Raw genomic sequence first — 27,904 nt, 5'->3', positions numbered from 1 at the left:
CTTCATTCTATGTGGACTGTCTGTGATATCCATCACCAATTGACTGTAGCCTTTCTTCATGCTGAATAGAGTTGTGATCTCAGAATCACTCTGATCTCAGGTACCTCTGTTGTCATTTTCCACAAAAAATTGGGCAAAAAATTGGCTGGATTAATGGAAATGAAACTGAATACTCCAGTTTTGATCAAGATAAGCAGTTCTCAGTCTTGGCTGTAGGCTGAAATCCCCTGATAACCACCTGAAAACCACTTCTGCCCATGGCTCATCAGTGAAAATTCTGATTTTCCTATGTCAGGGTATGGTGTAGGCATCACTGTATTTTAGAGTTTTCTGGCTGATTTTAACAAGCAACCCAGTATGAAAAACTTGGTTTGAACTTCTTTGGAAAACACATTCTGATTGTTAAGTCTGTGTTGAACTTCATTAGGAAACTATTATTCTTTCTGCTAGTGCCAAAGTAGCTTGTATTATAATACAAAAACCATGATCTTTTGAGACATGCTTTTTGCTGGTGACTGTGTTGCTGCTTCAACTAATGAGGAAGCCCATCCAGGTGTGAGAGACACTGAGGATGGCAGGTGGCTCTGAAGGAAAACCATTTTTCTGCTTGGCCTTTGCATAAAGCATTTCCAGAGTTATTTTTTACATTAATTGGTGTACATTAGTGGCTCTTTACATATATTCAATTCAGCCCTTAATTTAAAAACAAAAAAAGATAGGGATACGACCTACTCTGTTCTCATCATTTTACAGAAATATATATATATATATATATATATATATATATATATATATATATTTTTTTTTTTTTAAGGTGAGAATAGTCAATATTATATCAAAGGTAACAAACTTATTAGTGGCAAAGCTTACTTGAGAATTCAGATCCTCTTCTTCCAAAACCCATGATGGTGATTTTTTATTTTTATTTTTTGAACCAGGAATTGAATCCAGGGTGCTTAATACTGATCCACATCCTTAGCCCTTTTTTATATTTTATTTGGATACAGGGTCTCCCAGAGTTGCTTAGGACCTTGCTGAAGTGGGCTTTGAACTCCTGCCTCAGCCTTCCAAACCACTTGGATCACTGGCATGTGCCGCTACGCCCAACCCAATTAAATATTCCTGAACACCTTATTTTTCATTGTTTACATAAAAATAGTAAAATAAAAAATGTAGGATGCTTTTATTTTAGTCTTATATTATCCTCAGAGGTGACAAACACCATTCACTAATTTAGCAGGAAGATCCGAAGTAGTCAGCTGTTTTTGTTTTTGCTTTTCATCCCAAATTACTTGCTGACCTGTGGTACTAATGAGAAGAGCCAGGTTTCACCAAACCCCTCCTTACTAATTTCTGATGTCAAGTTAAGATGTTTTCATCTCAACTTTGACAAATTACTCTGAACTTGTGAGTTCATTGAAACACAGTCCTCATTTCCAGAATACACAAAGCTCCACACTGCTAAACAATGTATACCCTAGAAAATAATGATACTCCAACTCATAATTGGGGAAATGAATTCTGCAAAGACAAGAAAGTAATATCAAGGGGAAAAAACTGAGAGAGGAAAAGAGAAATACATAGAATAAAGAGAAAACCCAAACATAGAAAACTGATGATAATAGAATTTAAGCATATACTGTACTAGTATTTAAATTAGAAATATGTAAAAACCAAAAACTATTGAAGGAAATACCATGAAAAAATAAACTGGTTTTAAAAAAAGTTATTATTTGGGGGAAATTATCATTTTATAAAGCTTTACTATGAGGTAACTTACCAACATACAGAATAAAATCAGCAGAATCAAATTATATTCCTAAATTAATATTGACATACAAAGAAAATAGGACAAATACAGTAATAGGAATAAATGGCTGTTAATGTTCTGTGAGGTTATATTAAATTATCATTTCAGCTGTAAATAGTATCCTGGGCAAGATTATAATTCTTGTTTAAAACTACTTATAATTTTACAGTGACAATAGTAACACTGAAGTGAAAATTATTTATTATTCTTCATATGTTTTTAACCTAAATTTAGGTCTGCCTATCCAGCAGTGTTAATAGACTAAATAAGAAAATACATATAAGATGTATATAATAATATATCATATAATAATATGATAACTTATTTAGTCTATTAACAATAATAATAATCACCTGCCTGTGTATTTATTATAATGAAAATCTACTGATAAGCAGGGAAAGAACAAATGATTGAAATGAGAGAGAAGCATAGTGACTTCAGTAAAATTTCATGTTTAAGAGCTAATATTTATTAAGTAAGGGGAAACTAGGTTTCCTCATTCACTAGCTATGTAATTTTAAACAAATCTTATCATTTATAAATATGTGTGCTTTAGTGTAATGTAGTGTAGATTTGCAGGAAAAGTAAGACTTCAGTCTTTAAAGATCATAGTGGTGTCTGCTGTTTCCAAATGATGCATTCTGCCCTTTGATTTAAACTGTGCCTCCTCCTGGGTAGCCCTACTTGGAAAGGAAAAGGTGTCTGCATAAACAGGCTTCAATGGAGATTAAAGAAGCTAGTGGTGACTTCTGGATGGAAGAGCATGAAACAGAAGTGTCATGCCTCCAAAGAAGGAATGATGTCTAGAAAGGGAACATTTTTAAAAAGATAAACAAGAAGGGGATATCTAAGATATATGTCAGTCTGACCCAGAACACCATTATTTATCAAAGAGCAATTTTGCTTGGGGTGGGAAAGGTTTCCTCTATTCTCTTTTTAATCTTTAATTTGCCTTAGAATTGATCTAATCAGAAACTAGATCACATTTTGAACTTATTGTTTGAATGTATAATCGGAAAATATATTAGTTTCACTGAAGTACCTTGACTTTAAAATTAAAGCAATAGTTAATCCAAAGGAAAGGCAGATTTTAAAAGGAAATAAAGCCTACAAATATGTATGAACAGATGAAAAAGATTAAAAATAGAAGAAAAGAAAGTCTACAACTTTAGGCATTTTCTTTATTTTGAATGAGTGTACTTCTGTGTTTTTCTTAACCTGTGAAAACAATACACTGCTTCCTCTTCATATATGAAGGAAAAATTATACGAGTCCAGTGTGTGCCTGAAACTGTGGTTAGTCCTGAAACTTATGTGGATGCTCCTCAGCTTCTGATAGATTTACATCCTGTTAAACCAATCTTTAACTCAAAATATTGTGATCCAAAATGCATTTAATATCCTGATAAACTTATTGTAATATAAAATATCATAATTCAGAGATTATAGGTATGTATTTCTTTCTATATGTATATGTATGACAAAGTTTAATTTATAAATAAGGCACAGTAAGAGATTAACAATACTAATTAGTACTAAAATAGAACAATTACAAAAAACACTGTAAGATCACTGTATGAAAATACTCTCTCTCAAAGTATCTTACTGTGTGATACTCCTCCTTTTTGTGATGACATGTGGTAATACAATGCTTAGGTGATAAAACGAAGTGAATGATACAGGCATCATGACGGAGTGTTACACTGCTATAGGAGGAATGCTTGAATACTACTGCTGCAATAAAACCAGAATGTATCTGATAAGCTATTGAGGGACTTTATGGGCAGGTGATCATCTACATCAGAAAAAAGGAATGACCCATGGCCCCAGGTAGGATAGAACAGTATTTCATGAGATTTTATCAAACTAAAAAGTGCTAAACAGTTTGAAATTTAGGAATTATTTCTGGAAATTTTCACTTAATATTTTCAGGCCACTGTTTATTGTAGAATTTAAAAAAAACATAGAAAGTTAAACTGGGTGAAGAGGGCTTATTGTATTAGAGCATATAAAAGAAATTAGGTAGCCTTATTATGATTTAGATGAGAGGTCTCCTCCAAAAGCTCACATGTGAGACAATGCAAGAATGTTTAGAAGTGAAATGATTATAAGAGCCTTAACTTAATCAGTATATTAATTCCCCATAGGGATTAACTGGGAGGTAACTAGACAGGTAGGTATTGACTAGAGGAGATGGGTCCTGGAGTCATATCTTTAGGGTATACATTTTGTCCTTGTTAAGTGGATGTCACTTTTTTTCTTCTTCCTGGTCCCCTGTCATAAGCTGCTTCCACCATGATGTTTTACCTCATCTTGGGCCTCAAGGAATGGAGTTGGCTTTCTATGGACTGAGACCTCTGAAACTGTGAGCCCTAAATTAACTTGCCTCCTATAAAATTGTTCTTGTCAGATATTTTGGCCACAGGAGTGAATAAACAGTCTAAAGCAAGCCTCTAGAACAAAGCAGAAACTTGTGTTAGACAAGAAACTCATCAACACCAACAGAGGAATTTGGGGCAGAGATGTAAGATGGCATTCATTCTTCTGAAATGTTGAGAAACACTCTAAATGATACAATATATTATTTTAAAAAGGACCTTAAGAATCAATACATGCAGATTAGAATATCTTCTCTTCAAGTCACTACCAGGTTTATATAAGGATATGTAAATAACATAGTTCTAGAACTAGAACATACATGCCTAAGAAATAGCCAAGAAAATTACATGTATGCACTTCTAAAATTTACAATAGCAAGTCTATCTTGAAAAATAGTTTACTACTTAATTTGACAATCAATGAAGATAATATCAAAATATCTGCTTTGAATAGCTCTTTTTGGGGAGGAGAGTGTAATCAGGGATTCAACTCAGGGGCACTCAGCCACTGAACCACACCCCCAACCCTATTTTGTATTTTTTATTTAGAGTCCCCATCTCTAGAGTCTCACTGAGCTGCTTAGCACCTCATAAGTTGCTGAGGCTGGCTTTGAACTCATAGTCCTCCTGTCTCATTTTCCAGAGCTGCTGGGATTACAGGTGTGAGATTGGTATATTCAATGGAAGACAAAGAGGATAAGAAATGACTATTTCAACAAAAACTATGTTGCCCAATTGAACAACACAAGCTTTTCCATTATTTAGTTGTGCTGTTAACATCAGGAAAATGTGTGCCTTGACCTCAATATAAACACTAAAGTGAACGATTCTTCTGTGACTTCTCACCCTGACAGCCTAATCAAAGGCCAACCTCTGATCTTCAGCTCTACTAATTAAAAAAATAAATACTTCCCTTCTTCTGTTAAAATTGTTTTGAGCATAAAGATAAAGTTGAGTATATCCAGCTGTCAAAGATATAAGAATATTTTATTCCTACATCAGAACCCTGAATAACATCAACCTGACCTTACCAGAATACTTGCTGATGTTTTCCCTCTCTGAGCATTCCAGGTGGCAAAGTACATTGCTTTGCTCCTTAGTTACTTTAAGAAACTTGTTCATCCACCTGGTGATGCATTGCAATAAAGATACATTGTTCCTTTATTTGATGCTCTGCATACTCCCATCAGTTGCAAATTTCTGCATGATGAAGCACTCAAACCATCATTCTAAATCAAAGGTTGGTACTTGCATACATTGGATTTGTAAGTAGAAGCTATTTGCATGTTTCTTTGATTTTAGATTTTATCTAATTTTGAGGAACAAATACATATTCAATATTAATTCATTGCATCTGCTGGAAGGATACAAAAGGATAGTGTAACTAATTGTACTGTATTCAGAAAAGCATAAAGTGAACCTTGATAGCTAGTAGGTCCCAGTAATGGGATCTTTCTCAGGTGGTCTTCCAAATCATCAGATCCCAAGGGATGTTTGGCATTAGCAGAGCCAGTGTACCTAATCATGCTATATCCAGCTCATTGAGGAGAGGATATTTAATCAAAATGATGCAGGCTTTTTCTGGTGTGTGTGTGTGTGTGTGTGTGTGTGTGTGTGAGAGAGAGAGAGAGAGAGAGAGAGAGAGAGAGTTACTCGAAATCAAACCCAGGATCTCATGCTGTACTACTGAGCTACATCCCAAACCTTTTATTTTTATTTTATTTTGAGACAGGGTCTCACTATGTTACCCAGGCTAGACTCAAACTTGTGATCCTCCAGCTTCAGCTTCCTGAGTAGCTGGGATCACAGGCTTATGACACTGCCCCTGGCCAGACTCAGGCAAATAAGCAGGCTACCTCAATACCCAGTTACCCTACAGCTTTCGGATTTAATCTATATTCCTATCATTTTCTAAAATTCATGGATACATTTTTGATCACAGAGTTTTATTAATAAAGAGTCTGAAAGAAGCAACATTATTTGTTACTTAAGTTCTAAGAAAAGCCAAGGAAAAGTGTATAACTGAAATAACCTAAATTTTTACAAATTCCATCCTGATGGTGTTCTGGAAAGGAGATATCTGGGTTCATGTGATTCTGAGTGAGGAAACTGAAGTGAAGTAGATCTCAGCTTCTGAACATCAGAGAAGATTCTAGAGTTGGCAGTAGCTGAGGGTGGACAGCTTGGCAGATGATGGAGCACAGAAAATGCACAATTTCAAATGAAGGACACGTAGTCTTAGATGTTGTTATACACGTTTTTCACTGTATTTTTTAGAGTTACCTTTTTATTTTCATGAAAAATACTTTTTTTCAGAAAAATAAACATTGAACAGCTTATTTTTTTAGAAGATTGAATAAAATAATATTAATGCATATACAAAGGAATTGTATTGTTTTGAAATGCCTTTATATAACAATAAATGACAAAAATATACTCATGGTATATATTCCTTAGTTAAAATGTACATATTATGTAAATCAATACATGTATATATGTATGAAATTTATGTATAGATAACATTTCCTTGTGTAAAAAGATAAGAATGTGCAGAAAAACACAGTGATCTTTAATTGTGGAATTACACCTATTGTTTTCTTTTTTGCTTCGTTAGTTTCAAAGAATATTTTTAAGTGAAATTGTCTGATTTTATTTTTAAGAACTCATGATTTCAGAAAATGGAACTTTTAACATCTTGGTTTTGCTTTTAATGATATTCCCAATATTAAAGGGGAGTGTCACAAGTAACACAGTAGATGAATATCATAGAGCAAAGGTAGTAAGAGTCAAGGAACTGTATTGTTCAAGAGAATAATTAGTTATGGCTAGTTGGGTCAGAAATGCACACACGTAGGAAGCAAGATCTGAATTGAAGTAAATGTAGGAGAACTTTGCGAAGGTAATAAAGTAACACTAAGTTTTTAACAGGTTAAGCTCTAAAGTTTATAGTAGACCTCCTCTGTGCAAGACACAAATAATTAATGGATAATTAAAACAAATAATCTCATTCAAGTTTATTCACATGCTGTAGTTTATTAAAACAATCCATTTACCACCACTATATTAATATTATATTGAACACAAGTGTGACTGCTTAAGCAATAAAGATATGTTCTCTGGAATAAAGAATGTAGTAGTATTTTGGTAAAAAAATTGAGAAATTTGTTTGATTTTAGCAATACATTTGTATAAATATGAACTGACAGAACAAATAAATTGATGATAATTTCATTAGATAATAAGATCAAGATTAAGACCTGAAAACCTAGAGTGACATTCAGAAGAAATTTAATATAAATTGATTTAATATAATATAAGTTGATTTGGGTAAGTAAAAATTGATTTCTACATGTAGAAAATTTAGAATATTGTTCCTTCCTGGTTTTGTTATTCGCTTCTCATATGTATTTTTTATTTATTAAAATTATTATTTAAAAATAAAACATGCATATGATGAAAATAAAAAACACCTAGGGATAAAATGGAATTCAAATGCCCTGTGAGATCCAAGTGTTACTCACTGGAGGTAACCACCATTGATAGTTACTTCAGTATTTTTCAGAAATTTTCTTTATACTTACCCACACACATGCATACATACACATGCACAATTTCATCTACACAAAAAGGATTAGATAATTCCTACTGTACCTTAACATTTGTCAATAGTAATTGCTTAGCAAGAAAGAATTACAGGATGTATGTCTTAACAATTCAATCACATGTACCTTTTTCCTTTTTTGAATACTGCTTGGTGTGATGATGCCAGGACACTCTTCCCAGTTTTCGTATGGCTGTGCCTTCCTCCTCCAATTACACATCAAATGTCACCTCTTTATCTAATACAGACCACCAATCTCCCCCACACTCTTCCTCAAAGCAAGTATTGCAATCTAAACATGTATATTAATATGTATTTAAATTTTTATAGTCTTTATTCATTTTCTCATGACCCCAAATAGATTATGTGTTTTTATCTTGTTCTCTCTGAACTACAAAGTCTAGAACTAAGCCTGGCACATAGTGATCAACAATCACTTATTAAGTAAATGATCAAATTTAATTACTTCTTGGTAAAGATTTTTACTGGTTATTTCAGGATTATAAATAATATGGACTTAACATCCCTTTAAAATATCTATAATTCAAATTTATGTGTAAAAATATTCAGAAGTAAATTGGCTGAAGAACATGGATGTTGCAAAATATTGATAATCTGAAATTCACATAAGCACATACTCCCAGCAATAGCATGTGAGAGGGATTAATTCTTAGTATTCTGGATAAACCTCAATGTTATTAAATAACTTAATTCCTACCTAGTTGATAAGTAAAAAAATGACATTTAAAGCTTCTTCATATTTATATTGCATTTATTATGACAACATTACACATTTTTCATATTGTTATTTCTTTTTCTGTGATATATGTGTTCATACAGGTTGATCATTTGTCTTCTAAATTTTGAGTATTTTTCTGGATAATTTGCAAGAGCTATTTGTGTACTAAAAAATTCTCTCTAAACTAGCTGTATGAATTAGCTAATGTTCCTAGATTTTATTTTGCACCTAAAATTTTATTTATAATATTATTCTTACAGGTGATTAAATTTTATGGAGCTATAAATTGATTTGGGTAGGTAAAATTGATTTCTACATGTAGAAATGTCTTCTATATTTTCTGCATTTTCTTTTAAATTATTTCATTAGAGTCCAACCAGAACCTGAAATTCTCTGAAAAAATTGAAGACTGGCACATATGAATAATGAACAAATTCAAATTAATGTCCAGGAATTAAAGTCATAGATGTGAAGATGGAAAGCAAAATGAGACTTAGTAAGCCCTTGCTTGGAAAAATTATTCCTGCAAACACTTAAAAGCCTTGATTTTCAAAGATGGGTTTAGAAATAGGACAATAAAATTTGGTAGCACCTAAAACTAACTTCCTACTTCATAAATGGAATCACATCCATTTTTTTTAAAAAAAAAAGCATTACTGTATCTTATAGAAGCACTTGGGAGAAAAGGTTGAAACTTTAAATAAAGTTTGGGAGAAATTTTTTTCTGGGAATTTATGTGGCTTTGAGATGGAACAGATAAGGCACTAAGAATAGTTTTAAACAAGTAGCTAATTTATATCCCGAGTTAATCCACAAAGGATTTAGAATGGCTTATAAAAAACACAACCAATAAAATGGCAAAAGATAAATAAAATATCAGGACTAGGGAAAACATAAATCAGAACAGGAAGAACCAACCCAGGGGAAAGCAGACAGATAAGCAGACAGAGGATCTAAAATATTTGCTGTAATTGGGACATAAATTTGTGTCTGATATCCCAAGAAGTGGATGCAAAAAGGGAAATGTACATAATTTTCATTATCAATGAAGACAAACATACCAGATCTATAGGAGAAGTAAAGCTTTTCCTTGACCACACTTTTGACATATATCTTATGTAGGTAAGAACATGTAATTTTTGACTTATGTATCTGAAACTGTGGAAAAGGTCATTTTTGTGCACATGACATTATCTCCAACATTAGTTTAAAATTTTCAGTTCCATTTAGAGCCATGACATGACATATTACCATCAATGTTGCCATTTCATTGATTTGTATTTTCATTTACCCTTCACAAAGGACAAGACCTTGGCCTGAGTTACAGAGTTTATAGGCTAGCTGGAGAAAGAGTCCTGAGAGATGGGTAAGGCCAAAGAAGACTTTAGAGAGCTTGTAGTTCAAATAAAACTGGAAAACTTGGAAAGATAGGATTTGACTTGAAGTTTAAGAAATAGTAAACATTTGATAGTTTAAAAGAAGGGGAAAAATAAATTTTACTTTATCATCAAATGAAGGCTATGTTAAAACACATTTAAAGTCTCTATAAACATTCAAATGGATTTATTATTTTATTCAAAAGGCAAAATTAGTTTATGTTGTCAAATTCTTATTTTCAATAGAAATTGAAATAATTTTTCATAATATTTCCTAAAGGAAATCTTAGATTGATTGAATTATAACCCTAACATAGAGAATTATGGCATATAAAATGACATTTTTATAGAGGTGCCTTCATTTAAATTATTCTTCTCCATGAAGACACAAAGGAGCTGAATGAGGAAAGAGCTTGGGGATGCAGACCTAGAAGACCCCTGTAGAAATTCTACCAATTCTCCTTCACATTGCCTACTTCATTTTTTTCATTACAGTCATAACTATTTGAAGTTTACTTAAGTTGTTGATTGTTTCCTTATAAAGGAAGAAGTTTACAACACTGCTCAATATTGCTCCATGAATACATGTTGACAGAATAGATGGATTCAGAGATCTGGAAGAGAAATCTAAGTAGAAAACTCTATGGAGAGGAAGCACAGCCAGAACTCAGTATAGGAAGGGACAATGCCCTTTTAAGTATTCAACATTAAATTATTATAATGATAGGAGACTTTGGTAGCATCAATATATTCAAATCATTCATTCCTTTGCTACCTACTTAGATGTTCAAAAAACTTAACTCATGAAACTCAGAGCAATGAATTATATTTGTGTGCTGAGGGAAACTCTCAACTCCAGAACACACTTTTCACTGGTTCCCATAGTTTCTAGAACTAATGGCCAGGAAAAGATGGGCTCCACCTGCTTTTTCTTCTTCCTGATTGGATTTGGTAGCCAGGTTCTGGACTATAGACTTTTGGAATGTCATGGAAATTAAACTGGATGGTCTAACATGTAGTACTCTCCCCTGAAACATTATCTCTTCCCACCGGAACATTACAACATGGCCTTTTGACCTTGGGTTACACCTTAGAGGAGAGGTAGTAGAGTGTGTTGTGGAAAACTAGTCTTTTTCTATAATCAAAGTTACAGCCTGGGATGCTTCTATGTATATGCATGGAGATGAGCTATCTGTGTTTTTTATCTGAATTAAACTTTGTTGTTGATGCTGGTGTACATACAATCCACTTATTATTTGGGCTCTTACTTTGGTATTGTACTGAAATGCAAAAATTTTTCAGAGATCTGTCTCCTCAACTAACAATGTAGCTTTCATTTGTCTTGAAAATTGTTGTATCATGGGAAATAGTAAATGAACCAGAGGGTTTAAATTATGCAAAAGTATATAATATATGTAAATATTAGATTTTTTAGAATAAAAATAATTAGAAAAAATAATTAAATAAGGTTCCCAACCCTAGTCAGTGTGAAAAAGTATAGAAGTTGGTTGTTTTGCAATGACTACAATTTAAGTCATAGCAAATGAAAAGAAAGGACAGCATATCATGCCAGGCAGGCTGTCCTGGTGACACCTTGACAAATCTTAAGAAGGAACATAACAAGTATCAAAGATTGCTTATAGCTAACACAAAATAGCCATAGTAACTTCTCTTCTCTAAAAATAATGTCATGAATTGTGTTAGAAAATATTTATATCCCTTTTATGATTAAAGTAGTTACATATGTAAACTCAATAAAGAGAACATACTTAATCATTATATCATTAAATATACAAAAATGATTAAATAAATTATAGTAATTCATAAGCTATGATATTCCATTATCACATACATATAAAATGTACAAGAAAATGCTTATATTATACATGCTAAATCAAAAGGTAGTAAATATAGTGTAATCCAAATATATATTTGATCAATAGATACAGAGTAAAGGCTATAAAAAATAATCTAGTTAAGAGCTTTAAGAGTGCTATCTTGGGATAGAGTACTAAGTGAATAATTTTTAAATTTGGTATGATTTTCTTTTCTAATTGTTGCCCAGCATGTATTATGTATGTTGGTGACAACATTTTAAAAGTTTTCATGTAATAAATATTTTCCCCCTGTACTTCTTTCTATTCTTCTTCCCTTCCCTTCTCTTTCTATACCTTTTTATTCTTCTTTAGGAACACAGGTTTATGAATTTTGTTTTATTTTACTTTGTTATTTTCATTTATTTATTTATTTATATATAGATTTTTTGTGGTGCTGGGGTTTGAACCCAGGGCCTTATGCAAGCAAGGCAAGCACTCTACCAACTGAACTATACCCCCAGCCCCAGATTTATGAATTGTAAAACAGGCATTGAGTCTGATGACCACCATCACTAAAAGAATACAAAACAATTTCAACATCTCTGAAATTCCCTCATCCTAACCCATTGTAGTCAGAACCACTTCCTACCCCTGATCCTTGCTTGCCTTTAATCCATTATCTATGCTTATAATTTTGCATTTTTTAGATGGCATGGATATTCTGGAAACCCATTTTATTCCTAACTTAAAATATTTTTTTATTGCTTCAAATTAAGAAAAGTGGAGTTTCTGAAGAATTATTTGCCTACATAATGATTATTTGCTAAGAAGAAATTTCTAGATTCAGAATTACTTATTCAGTGGATATGCCCTTTAATTGTTTCATACATATTTCAAGTTACTTTCCAGGGCACTGGATCAACCTTTGCCTCTATCATTAGCATACAAGACTGTACATCTAGCAAAATGCTTTGTTATCATGGATTGAAAATATGTTAGATAAAAATGACTTTTTTCCTGATTTTTGTTTTGTTCATTACTGATTGGATTATTTTCCAAACATGTTATTAGTCGTGCAAAATTTTCTACTCATGTATTGCTCATTTTTTCTGGTATACTAGTAATAATTCTATTTGTAGATAACTTGTAGATACTCCTTAATAAGGAAAAACATTTTCCTGTTTCACTTGTAGCAAGAAAAAAAAAAGTCTTTCAATTTGTCTATTTTCATTTTCAAAAATCTAGTGAAGCTTCATTCGGGTGTTTTCCCCCCTAATTTGTTATATATGACAGCAGAATGCAGTTCAATTCATATTAAACATATAAAGCTCAATTTTTCATGTCTCTGGTTGTACACAGTGTAGAGTCACATCATTCTTCATACATGTACTTAGAGTAATAATGTCCATTTAATTCTGTCATCTTTCCTACCTCAATGCCCCCTCCCTTTCCCTTTCTCCCCTTTGCCCTATCTAAAATTCATCATTCTTCTAATGCTCCCCATTCTCATCCCCACTATGAACCAGCATCCTCATATCAGAGATGGCATTCGGCATTTGTTTTGGGGGGATTGTCTTACTTAGTATTATATTCTCCAACTCCATCCATTTAGCAGCAAATGCCATGGTTTTATTCTCTTTTAATGTTGAGTAGTATTCCAGTGTGTGTGTGTGTGTGTGTGTGTACATGTAATATTTTCTTTATCCATATACCTACTGAAGGGCATCTAGGTTGGTGCCACATTTAGCTATTGTGAATTGTGCTGCTATAAACATTGATGTAGCTGATTCCAATAGTATGCTGTTTTTAAGCCCTTTGGGTGTAAACAGAAGAATGGGATAGCTGGATCAAAAGGGGTTTTTAAACCTATTGCTCTAGTATTCTGTAACCCCCTCAACTCCTTTTGTTTTGAAAATGATCTCCCCTCTTCAGGGTCAGTTAAATATGTTTCTGTATAGGAGATCATAAAGTACATGATTTGATTTCTTTTCCTTTGCTTTAGTCATTGTCTACTTGGGTGTTAGCAGTTCTAGAGTTGGATGCTATGTTTAAATGCCAGATTCTCAGTTTGCAATTCACTCTTGGTGCTATTCTATTTCCTAAAACTAACAAAGGGTACAACCTAGCAGCCTCTAACAGCCACTCCTGATTGCCTTCTCTTTCTCAACTCTATTTTTTCCTTACAAAAAAATTCTGGGTTCTGTTTGTTTGATTGTTTTTCTTTCTCAGACAGATGGTATCAGATGGTACTCAAACCTAAATGGTGAATCATGGTTCTCTAAAGAGGCTCATGACTTTCTTATAGACGGAACCTGTGTCCCAGTTAGGGTTGCCTTATTTAGCATAGAATGTCCAGTTAAATTTGAATCTCAGATGAATAACGAATAATTTTTGTGCCCCAAATATTGTATGGAACATATTTATAGCAAAAAAAAATATTCCTAGTTCATCTAAAATCCAAATTTAATTGGGTGCCTTCTATTTGCAAAATCTACTACAACCCTGGTTGTAGTTTTGACCAATGAAATCTAGTATAAAGTTTGCTTCAAGGATTTCTAGGAAGCCTTTTGCTTTCCTAGTAGTAGGTTAAGAAAAACTATTCACGTGTTTTGATGCAAGGGATGGATGTTTACCATCCATCTTGTGATAAGTCTTACCACCACAAATGTTATAATGAAGATCACAAACTGAGAGAACAGATTGGTAGATTTCTGAAATAACTAGCACTGTAGGCTAACTCTTGAATTTTTTTCTTTTACAAGAAAAATAATTCCTATTTAGTGAAACTACTATGTTAGGTTTTCTTGTATTTTAAAATGAGTGTTGTTCTAAGAATTATATTTTGTTTGAAGTTCCTCTTTCTACATTGATTTACTTACATTGATAATAAATTAATTCATTTTTTATTTCAACAATTACATTTTGAGCATTGACTTGATATTTACATCAGGTTGGTTACCTGACCAATTAGTTTCAAAGGAAATCCAATAATTAATGAATCATATACACAGTGATTTCAAAATTGTATTTAAGTTTTCAATGTCTATATTAAAAATAGGTCTTTTTGAACTAAGGTGCCTCAACTTTTTGTTGTAGTTTTATATATGGCATAGAAATATAGCCTAGGTGTGGTTAACTGATCAGTGGCCCTACAAGATACCCTAGGGCCTGTGAATGTAACACTATTTAGTAACACGAACTTGATAGATAAGGTTAAGAAAGAGACCTTAAGGTGAGGAGATTGTCTTAGATTATCCATGTGGACCTGATGAGATCACAGGGATCTTCATCAGAGCAATGCAGTGGTTCAGAGGGTCAGAAGGTGATGTGAAGACAGAAGCAGAAAGAGATTCCAGATTCTGCACTCCTGGCTTTGAAGATGGAGGAAGAGGTCATGGGCCAAGTAATACAAGGAATGTAGCTCAGGAAAACAGGAAAAAGTAAAGAACTTATTGTCCCCAAGAATCTGCAGAGGGAGGATAGGGACCGTCCAGACACCAGAGTTTATTCTCAGTGAAGCTCATTTCAGCCTTCTTACTTCCATAGCTCTTTGGTAATTAATTTGTATTTGTTTAAGCCACTAAGTTTTTGGTAAATTGTTATAGCAGCAACAGGAAACTAATATGTTAGGTGAAACTGGTCTCTCTTGTATTACAATGTCTCAGGCAAAAACAATGAGTGCTGAGGGATAGAAAATCTCTGTGGTAGAAATAAATCACAAGGTTAAACAGAAAGATACTCAAATGGGAATTAGATATTCATTTAACAAATACTGTAGCACTCAGGAGAAAAAACAAAATGGTAATGAGTTAAAATAAGGTGTTGTGAGTAATGCAATGTGATAGAATGCTAGGTAACATAAGGCTTTTAAAGAACTTATTCTTTTTCCCCAAATTAACATCCTATCACCATTTTTTAGCATGATGTTATCATTTTTTAGCATGATGTTTCCATTTTTTCAGTTTCTTAGGTATAGAGTATAATATAGGTTTTTAGAAAATGTTGACTGTTTCACCCTAGTAATCAATTCTGAGCTTATTTCCCCATTATAACTAATATATTCTTGGTTGTAAAATAATACATTTAAATTAATTTGCTTAACTAATCTTGAAACTGCTGTCCACAATTCAACTGATTTCTTTATCATTGCTTCTATGACCATTTGCACTCGCCATGATTTCAAACCAAAATATGTCAGTGGAAATTAGTGTTGTCAATTTATATTTTATTTGTTAGAAATTTTCATATGGTTGCTATTTCATTGCATTTAAGTCCAAAAAGAAATGGAGAAGGGTACATACCTACAATCTTTGCAACAATAAATTCTGAAAGTTTATCTTGGGAGTTTTCCAAAATATGTTATAAATAACTCTTCAAGCATAACTTTCTGTCACATAATTCAAGATCAAATGGGCAATACTGAATTTTAACTGCAAAAGTATACCATTCCAACATCAGAGAAATGGATATGTCTTAAATCCAAACACATCTAGCATTGATCACCCTGTGATTTTTCTCTAGTTTTCTGGGTGTAGTATAATAACTTTGTGACATTAAAATTTTTTATCCAACCAATATTTAGTTATTTCCCTAATAATATATTTGTCTCTGTATTTTATGAATACATGAAAAAAGGAGCACATTATTTACACTGTTATTATCATTTTACTTTTAAAAAATACCTCCAATAAAACTCTGGTATTTCTTTTTGTTTTAAGCCATAAACAAGATTGAAAATCTTTATTTCACTAAGGAAAAGGGAATATTAGATATTTTCCTATTGTCTCTATTACCACAAGTCATCTCTCTGAAGAAAACAAGAGCCTTATTGTTATGATAGTTTTATGAAGCTAATTCAAGTGACAGATTGTGAAAGCAAAATAATACTAAAATATGATTAGATAGGAAGTTTCACATTATTAACAATATTTATAACAGAGATAGAACTTGTAAGTGGAGTGAGAGAGTGAATTTGCTGAGCTTGTACCATCAGGATAGGAACTGATAACAGCAAATGAGCTCTCTTGAATCCTCACTGCTTTTCCTTATATTGTATTTCAAATATTTTCTTAACTTTGAAAATAGTTTGACTTTGAAAATAACATCAGGTCAAGGTATTGCAAGATAATTTAAGACAAAATCAACAAGTTTGAATCATATTTAACATCTCAGACTTGCAGAAGAGAATCATCTTAAAGAATCTTATCTCATTCCCTTTTGTAAATATTTCTCAAATCTATCATTTTCTTAGGTTCCATCCACTCTATAAAAATCAGAAAATTATTCAGTTATCTAATCAAAAGTAAAAATATTAAAACAGAAATGAGTTTCCTCAATCTTCCAATTCCGCAGAGTAATTCATATCAGTTGTTATCACCTGCTCAGTATTCCTTTCTGCTCACTCCCTGGTAACTGACCCTCCCAACCTGGACTCAGAGTTAGCCCCCTACTACTACCTGCCATCTCTGTGGATGCCAGGCATCGTAATCTCATGAAGTTGAGGATTTGGTCTGCAGGTCATTCTAACCTAGGGATTTTCACAGTGCGTCTAATGAGACAGTTTTCTAATTTGTGTTTTTGTTTCAAAATTATTTGTAATTATACTTACCTCTGAAAATGAGCCCTGCTGCATGGAGAAACTCAAACCAGAGAACGGATTGCAAATTTACAAAAGAGCAGAAGAGAGATGGAAAAAAATCTTTACTATATTTGAGTCCCGGGTTTAAAGTGTTCTTAAACCATATTGGAAGAATTAGAATGAGCCACATCCAAATCTGTTCTAGAAAAATGAACCTAATAGGAAAGTAGAACTCATAAAAAGATATATCAGTGGATTTAAATTTTCATGATCTCCATTTGAAAAAGGATGACTCTGTTTTCCTTTATATAGGTGACACGTATTAATCAGGGATATGTTTGTAATCTCTACTGGGAAAAACAGAAATATGTATCTGTGTGTATATATTGTTGACCATGGGGCAAAGTGTAAGGTCATTAATTTGTTTGTATCTATGTTAATACATTATGGCAGCACTTAAGTTATAGATGCTGTTGGAGGTCTTACTTTGTTCCCTTAACTGGGGCTTTTTTACCCAAAGTACCTTAGTCACTATGAATGACTACTACCTCAGAAAAACTCATAACTGCCTTCTTACATGAAAACTTGTCCTTACAGATGCCAGATGCTTCTTGATTTGGAAGCTCTGTCCTTATCTTCTAGGACAGTCTTTAGCCAACAACTGATTGGCCCTTGTCTAAAGATAGGACTAACACTTTGGAGCAATAATGATTCAAAGTAAGTTCCCTGTAATATCAGGCTGTAATTAGTTTCTGTGCTTTCTTTTTTTATTTATTTGTTCTAATTAGTCATACATATCAGTAGAATGTATTTTGATATATTATACATATATAGAATATAAATTCCCATTCTTCTGGTTGTACATATAGAATAACATTAGTTGTGTAGTCATATATGCACATAGGATAGTAATGTCCAATTCATTCTACTATCTTTCCTATTCTCATTTCCCCTCCCTTCCCTTCATTCCCCTTTTTCTAATATAAAATACTTCTATTCTTCCCTAACCCTTCCACCCCTTTATTGTGAAATTAGTATCTGCATATCAAAGAGAACATTTGGCTTTTGTGGGTTTTTTTCTTGTTGTTGTTGTTTGTTTGTTTGTTTGTTTTGGTATTGGCTTATTTCATTGAGTGTGATATGCTCCAGTTCCATCCATTTACCAACAAATGCCATAATTTTGTTCTTCTTATGGCTAAGTAACATTCCATTGTGTATATATACCACATTTTCTTTATTCATTCATCTGTTGAAGAGCACATAGGTTGGTTTCATAGCTTAGCTATTATGAATTGAGCTGCTATAAACACTGATGTGGCTGTGTCACTATAGTATGCTGATTTTAAGTTTTTTGAGTATAAACCAAGGAGTGGTATAACTGGGTCAAATGTTGGTTTCATTCCAAGTTTTCTGAGAAATCTCCATACTGCTTTCCATAGTGGTTGTGTACCAATTTAAAAAATTATATCCTTGCTTAATTTGTCTTTCTGTCTTTCATGGTCCAAACACTCCCCTTTTCCATCAATAAATCAGTTTCCTTAAGAACCTACTTGTAGGAAACTTGACCTTGGACAATTGGTGTTAAGTGTGGTTTAGGAATCTGACACTAACATGGAATTCTGGAGCTGGATGACAATGAAGCCACCACCACTCATTTGATTCAGTATTTACAGTCTGTGGGTTTGTAGTAGCAGTACAATTTAGAAGACTGTTGCCTGGGATGAAGTGAAATAGTGGACATTTTTTAAAAAATAGTTTGAGTGCAGTGGCCCATGTGGCAGCACTTAAAGTCACCATCACCTCCTGCAACCAGAAGATAGACAGAGATGATGATGAGGATGTGTATCACAGACATGGCAGAGAATTATACAAGACTGGCTTAGTGTAACCAAGAAATCCAATTTAATATTACTTCATTTTAGTAATTTTAACTAATAAAATTTTAGTTATTTTATCAGAATATAATCAGTATACATTAAGCTGTGAATATTTATTGTGAGCAATTAGATAGGTTTGAATACATGTCTACATCAGTGAAATCGTTGCAATCAAGATAGTGAACATAAATATGTAGCATACCCAAAAAGTTTCCTGGTGCCTGTTCTTCCCGTCATCAATAGGATAGAAAAAAAAATACTGTTTTTGACTATAGATGCATCACTTTAACAAATACTTAATATTAATTGAGTAAAATGGTCATTGAATATTGGCAATAGATGTAAGGTTTCTCTATTTTAGGGAAATGTGAGGAGTTTATAATAGGAGGAAAGAATAATGATAAGAATCAAGTAGGAAGACTACCTGTATATTATTATAGAATTATGAAATTGGGTGACTATTGCTAAGAACTGTTGAAGAGAGAAAATGCAAAACTTAGATCTACTAATGAACATTTTTTTGAGGTATCATAGTAGCCACAGGATATTGAGGAACTAGCACAAAACCGGGTGAGAGTGGCAGGTTCTGTAAAACAGACATGATGTGGGGAAAGGAAGTTCCAGCCTGTAACTGGTTATCAAAGACAAATTCCATTTCCATAGGACTGGCTCTGATGATAAAAAGAACACTCAAAATCTTTTCTTCTAGGCTTTGGAGTTATACAGTACATTTTTCTCACCTATAATCCCCTCACTGTGCCTTAGCACACCAGGACTTCTTGCTCCTCTCTCTCACTTAACACCCATCCACAAACCATTTTCTACCCCACTCCCACTGCCCCTGGTAACCACCATTTTACTCTTATCTTCTTAAGATACAAATTTAATAACAAAATATCTTGTCTTATGTGAATTTTTAAATTTTTTTCTAGTTCCAAACTGAGCTTTCCCTGTCATACTGGCAATTGGCTATTTCCTTCAATCGTTAACTTGCAGAATCTGTACTTCATCCTGCATGCAAAAGTCTCCTATTTCCTAGAAGTCATAGCTTCCTTAGCTTTACTCATTTCTCTCTCAAAAATACCTCAACATTTTAAAAAGATAGGTTTAAGAAAAAGATTCCCATGTTATTACTAAAAAACAATGTTTTTAGATTAAAATTATCACAGTTATAAGCATAGGTTGCTAAGTTGTAAAAGTCAAAACTCAGATATTAACAAAAAGTGAAGATGATTTTATGGACATTCAGACCCTTTTAGATTTCTTAGTCACTTCTTTATACATTATATGAATTAAATTGTGAATCACTAGATGTCTCATAACAACAAAGATTTAGATAAACGTCATGGTATCTGAAATATTTGTAGATGTTGTTTTAAAAATCACAACTGAATCAATATGTGTGGCAATGGTTTTATATCCTGTGGCTATATTTCTAAAATAATTATCATAATTATGACAACCCTCAAACTTGAACACTTGAATGTATTTCTGACTGTAATGTAGAACAAAGGCACATTTTCCTCTTTTCCTGTTTGACTCAACTGGATGACAGAAGGCATGAGAAAAGCTAAATAAATATCTATCTTGATGACAAGAAAGAAATCGATATAGATATATAGGTACAGATATAATTCCCACTGTAGTAAAAGAAAAGCACAATGAGAAGAAATTCTTAGAATGAATGACTGCAATGCAGATTTCAGGCAGAGGCATTGAGATACTAGTTCCTCAAAGATAGAGAACTACTCTGAGTGACAAAGTCAATGATGTCTTATTTGGGAAAGATTTGTTTCAATGATGAGAATGGCTACCAAAATTTTCCTCATGATTATTTACAGGCAATGAAAAAGATACATACATGACTACAAAAATCTGCTATTTTTGCAAATGAATGATAGAGTGGAAGGAAATCTGTGGGTGAGGAGGAGGTTACTGCTAAAAAAAAAAAGTGTATGTTAAGGGGAAAGTTGTTTTGTTTACATCTTGACAGACACGTGAAATATATGGTATTTAAAGGTAAGAAGATAATCTCTAGACAAACCAAGAATTATGTAATCAGCAACACTGTGTAGAGCAAGGGAGATTACAGAGGTGGAAGGAAGTAGACATATCATAATTTCAGTATCACTTGTAGAGGGAAATCCACAAGTAATGACAGAGAAATAGATTCATTCCACTAAGTAAATCACTGTTATGAGCTATCACATAAAAGCATGCACAATAAAGGAAACTCAGATTTTATAGAGAAATAAAATAAGTGAAATATGAATACTAAAAGAAAGCAACATAAATTAAGATGACAAAACCAAGACCAAGAATTAATAATATCCCATAATATAAATGAGATTTGTTTGTATATTAAAAGAAAAAATGCTCACATTGAATAATCAACAAAATCCAACTACATTTTATGCACAGGAAATAAAGTAATGCAGGTTGAAAATGAGGGTAGACAAAGGCAGGGAAGGAAGCTAAAAATTAAAATTTTTTATGGATATACTATTAATGCCAGATAATACACACTTCTGTATCAAAGAATTTATTAAATAAAAATTTGATCCACAGTCAGCATTTTATAGTTATGTAAAAATGCATTAAATCATAAAGAAAAATCATCAGTAGTACTTGTTGTATCAAAGATTGGAAGAAAATAAATATTACCTACATAACTTTATTTGATCTAATTGAGGAATCTCTGTTGTGCACAAAATTTATATTTTCCGTATACCCATAAAACAATCATAGTATTTGATGAAAAAGAATGCTCAAAATGTTCAAAACAATAAAAGTTACACAAATAGTAAACATGCATTTTATATAATGTAACAAAACAACATATTAATCAGAAAACTAGTAATACAACCCAAAACGAATAATTCATGGGCTGATATTGCCTTTCATCTCTCTTCCTTTACTTAGGAACATATGATTTAATATGTAATACTTTTTAGGATCCATTCATTGTTAAATGTAACATCAAGGAATTATGATAATGAGGTGTTCATGTTGAGATGTTTATAATATATACAATGAATTCTAAAAGGAGAACATAATTATATAGATATTCCTTTATTTACATAACTACTTTAGAAATTATGCTCTACATTTGTGATTTTGGGATAAAAAAACACTAGAGAGAATTACATTTTTTCTGTGTTATTTTTACCAGGTACCTGTAAAACCTCTACATATTGAACAGGTTCTAAAGGGGCTTGTAAAAACATTTTATGGCATATAGACACTGTCTTTAAGTGCAAATGTACGTAGAAGGCACACACCAAAGTGTTGGCTATGTTGTCTCTATCCAGTGGAAGCATAATTAATATTGACTTCTGTTTATATTTTATGAAGTTACTTTATGTGTTAGCCAAAAATGTATGTCACATTTGCAATTGGTAAAAACAACTGTAAAGGTTTTTCTATTTTGGATAAAAGCAGAAAGACTGTCCTGAAATGTTTTTCCATTGCCTCTTGGAAAACTGCTAATCATGTTCACGTAGGATTCAAGCTCTTTACAAGCCATCTCAGTTGTATTCCTAGCATCAGTTTCTGCCATGTCTGCGTCATGTACCCTGCATTTATGTAAAGATTCATGGCTCTACATTCTCATAGTTCATTGATAAATCCATGCCATTATTCATATTGTCTCTTCTGCATAGTATAAATGGCCTTTCCCTTACAGACTATCAAAACTCCTTCACTTAAAAGTTCATTTAAATGTTACTTTAGTGATATTTACGAGAAAAATTAATTGCTCATTCTTCTAATTCTTTTATAATACTAGAATTAAATGCATATATCTTCTGTGATACTGTGTGGTATATGTGTGTATATGTGTGTGTGTGTTTGTGTGTGTATGTATGTGTGTGTAAAAAAAGAGACAGAAAGCAAGACCAAAATGATAAAATTATAAATGATATTCATGTGTAAGAAAATGTATATTATTATATACATATGGACATATCCACATTTAAATTTTCAGTTTACAAACAATTTTGTTGGCTCAGATAGTTTATGTCTATAGGTAGTCATCTTACTTTCTGAAAGATTATCAATGAGCTTGTGAATGTAATTGTGACCGGAAATTTTCCTGTAATAAGGAAGTACAGAAATCAAGTTTTTCACTAGACTTCACTTTTGCTGATATGGAAGAATTTAGTCTAAAACTACAGTAAAAAACAAACAAACAACAACAAAAAAACATATTTTTTCAAATAAGCCATGATTAATTTTGAAAATTTTGATAGCAATTGACCTAAGAACTGGTTAATTATTAGTGACTTCCTCAATGTATTTTTTATCAAACCAGTATTTTAAGCATTAAAGTAGATGGCTTAAATTGCAGGTTGTCTACAGTGAATTTAGAATAACAGCCTTACCCAGTTATACAGCTTACTTTTGGTCATTCAGTTAAATGTCAAATGGCATTTCATATGATTTCCACAGTATTCTAATAAGAATTACATTTCTTCTTTATTCATTAAGCCAATAGTAGCTTTTTGGAATTTTCATGGAATTTCAGTCTTGGGGTATAGTTCCATAGGCATGAATACAGTTAAATTGCTTAAAGAAATATATGGCTTTTTAATAGAAGATTTGACATGTTCAGGTTATTCTGAATTTCTGAATTAATGCTTTTTGGGAAGAAGCTAGCAAATCTGTGACCCGGGATGAAGCACTGAATCACTGATTCTCAATTTCCCCTCACCAAAATAGTATGACCTCATGTTGTTCTTACTAATGATTTCAAGCTAGACACTGCCATACAGGTCCTAGGTTGAACTCCTATTTTATTACATTTGAGGTATAAAAAGATTTAAAGTCTGATTATCTATTATTTAAATGGTAAAATACCATCTTTTGCAATATATTTGTAGGATCAGTATTCAGTGTCTCAAATCGCAACGCGTGCACAAAAACAATTGGAAACAGATTTTATTAATGACAGTTGGGTTTGCCTTAGTAACAGTGTATCAGTTATCAAAAGCTTGTTTAAGGCCAATCCTTTTATATAAAGCAATTTAAAATTCTGATAAAATCAGGGGGAAAAAAAACTATTGACAACACCAGAAAAAGACCTAAAGCAGGCAGAACTGGAAAGTAAACGATCCTTGAAAGAAGATTTTCATTAGATCATATTTGAGTTTACATGGCTGTTTTGTCCATACTGTGTGAGTTATATTGAACTCAAGTAGAAAGTCAGAGTCCAGCTGTATTGAGAAGTATGAGACCAAAGTTTAGGGCTGCCAGTGGAATAAAAGGGCTGGGGAGATACTGAAGAAAAGAATATCAACATAGAGTGGGCTAGGGATATAGTTCAGTTGATAGAGTGCTTATCTCACATGCACAAGGCCCTGGGTATAATCCTCAGCAACACACACACACACTCACAGACAGACACACACACACACACACACACACACACACACACACACACAAGTAGCAACATAGTGGATAGTTCCAAATTTCTTTATAAACTTTGCTTATACCCTCCTATTGTGAGCAAACTATGCCACTAACAAAGACCAAACAAATTTATGCCTTTCAACAATGTCAGAATAATTGAATAATAATAAATTCACAAGTTATACTACGTTCAATGCTAGCAATTTACTAAATAATCACAGGTCACCTGATAATCAAAGGCTGGACAACTGCAAATTCTTTTATTTCATTCCAATCTTAATATCTACCATCTATAATATTCAAGTCATACTATATATATATATATATATTTATTTTACACTATATATATTTACACTATCTATCTATATGTGTATATACACACAAATATATATAATATACTTATACATTTTATATATATATATATATATATATATATATATATATATATATACATGCAAGGTCACAAGATGCTGAGCAGAGCATAGGCAGAAAGCAGATATGAAAGCAAAGAGTCATTGTAGGTGGCCAGATAAGGACTTTTTAAGGAATCAGTTCTGCACAATTGTCAAGGCACAGGGTCCAGATGGAGGGAGTTTGAGTATCATCTTCAAGTATAAGTTTGCCATGGGCCATGCATCACTGCCAGGGCAGGAGAAATCTTGCAGCCAAAGGTAAAGAAAATCAGAGGTTCATCACTGTAGAGATTTTCCTGGACAAGGCTAATAACAGGTGACCAGGTAACAGGGACAAGTGCCATGGTCTCCAGTCTTGGAGGGGTCTCCTATTTTTGTAGGTGTTAGGTGAGAGAGTTATAGTTGATAAGCTCCTGTGTCTGGTGTTCCTGATATGATTTGGGATGCCCACATGTCCAGGTGCTCTTGATTTATTTGATATGTTGGCACAAATGAGTTATTTATCAATTTGTGCCTTATGGCAGATGATGGTTGTTTACTTGTACAAACAAGGTGTAGAGAGTCATTCTACCTTGGCACTGGTACTCAAAATGATATATTCATGAAAAACTACTGCTTTATAATATGGTTAAGTACAGCCTGAAAACTACTGTACTGTACAACGTAGAGTACCTCAGCAGGGCACAGCCTGCTCTCCACACCTTGGTTCTTCCAAAGGAAGTTAACAATTCACACTCTCCAGACTACAATATTCTCAATACCTAGCATTCCTAATCTCTGACCCCCCAAAAGGCAAAATGACACATTTAAATGTGTGAATAAGAAGGAAAATATGATCCTTAGATGAGAGAAAAAGTGATTAAAAACCTGAAGTTACCCCCAATGCTGAAATTAGGAAAAAAGACCTTCAAAAATTTTTCTATAAAAGTCTTTGGATTTATAGGTTAGTATTAAAGTATGCAAAAGAAAAATCTCACTCCAACTTTGGATCAGTAATAGCAACAAAATATTGCAAACCAGCTTGGAGGTGGAGCAATAAAAATTATACTACCTGAAGAATAGAAAGAATAATCTGAAGTTCATTTGTTGTTGTTGTTGTTGTTGTTATTGTTGTTAGGTATACATAACAGTAGAGTGTATTTTGACATATTATACATATATAGAATGCAGCCAATTAAAGCCCATTCTTGTAGTTGAACATGATTTGGAGTTACACTGGTCATATACTCATATATGTACATAGGACAGTTATGTCTGAGTCATTCTACTGTCTTTCCTATTCCCAACCCCCCTTTTCCCCTTCATTTCCCTTTGTCTAATCCAAAGATTTTCTATGATTCCCCTCCCTATCCTCCCTCATTATGGGTTAGCATCCACATACCAGAGAGAATATTCAGCCTTTTTTTTGGGGGGGAACTGGCTTATTTCACCTAAGATGATATTTTCCAAGTTCATCCATTTACTGGCAAATGCCATAATTTCTTTCTTCTTTGTGGCTATGTAATATTTCACTGTGTATATATACCACATTTTCTTTATTCATTCATCTGTTGAAGGGCACCTAGGTTGGCACTATAGCTTGGTTATTGTGAATTGAGCTGATATAAATATTGATGAAAATCTGAAGTTTTAAAAAAGTAAATTTGATGTCAATGACCTGTGAGGTAATAAACAGCCAATAAATTATATGCACGATTGTAATTATAGTCCCATAAGGCAAGATGTGTACACGTAAGTGCATGAGCAGGAATATCAAATAGCACAAAATAGGAACAACTGATCAATTAGAGTATAGGTGATATAGGGTTTTCTTATTCTATTCCTGATATTTTTCATAAGTTTGAAATTTACAAAAATAAGAAGCATCAAAAAACAACAAAAATTTTCATGTTGCTTTCCTGTTTTTAAATTAAAATGTAATTCAAACATTTGATTCACCTCTATAAAAGTCAACACCTTTGGGCTATATATTAGAAGACACCACAGCAAATTAAATTAGAGCATTTACAGTAATGGTTAAAATTTCAATTAAGAAAAAGTCTAACATGTATATAATACATGATGGCAGAGCTAATTATTCACATTAATAACAATCTTAGAGAGACTAATCCTTTTTTTATTGTTTGTTCAAAACATTACAAAGCTCATGACATATCATCTTCCATACATTTGATTCAAGTGGGTTATGAACTCCCCTTTTTTACCCCAAATACAAGTTGCAGAATCACATGGGTTACACATCCACATTTTTACATAATAGCATATTAATGAATGTTGTATTCTGCTACCTTTCCTATCCCCTACTATTCCCCCTCTCCTTCCCTCTCATTTTCCCTCTCTATCCCATCTGCTGTTGTTTAATTGAGAGACTAATCTTGCTGTAATTTTATTTTCAAAGACACAGTAATATTGAAAACAAAGACAAAGAGTTAATTAAGTCTTAAAATAGATTCTGAAAAATTAACTGCATTTCTTAATTAATTTGTAATGCAGAAAATTGTTCTATTGAGTGATATTAAATAAATACACTTTTAGTGTGTCAATTGCCTAAAGTCTTTATTTTTACAGACTTACTTCAACCTGCTTCTAAGAGTTTGGCTGAGTTTCAAGAGAGTTAACCAATTGCATTTGGGTCATGTTGTTCAAGTATATTGCAAAGCAGGGTTCTTTTCTTCCCTTGGATGTTATAATTTATACACAAACAGAATAATACCCTTTCATTCACACAAATAAACACATATCTGAAGAGTAACTGAACATAAAATTCAAGTTGTTTTGTTGATATAGAAAAATAATTTTTTGAAGTTAAAAATTTATTGTCTCTGAGAGTATATTAAGTATGTATATTAAATGAAGACATTAAAGTGTTAAAAATAATAATTTCCTCTATTTTAGAAAACTATGTTT

Source organism: Spermophilus citellus (genome assembly GCF_964194105.1).
Source record: "Spermophilus citellus genome assembly, chromosome: 5".
In the NCBI taxonomy this organism is placed as follows: Eukaryota; Metazoa; Chordata; class Mammalia; order Rodentia; family Sciuridae; genus Spermophilus; species Spermophilus citellus.
The sequence above is the reverse complement of the archived record's forward strand: the minus strand, read 5'-3'. Positions refer to the sequence as shown.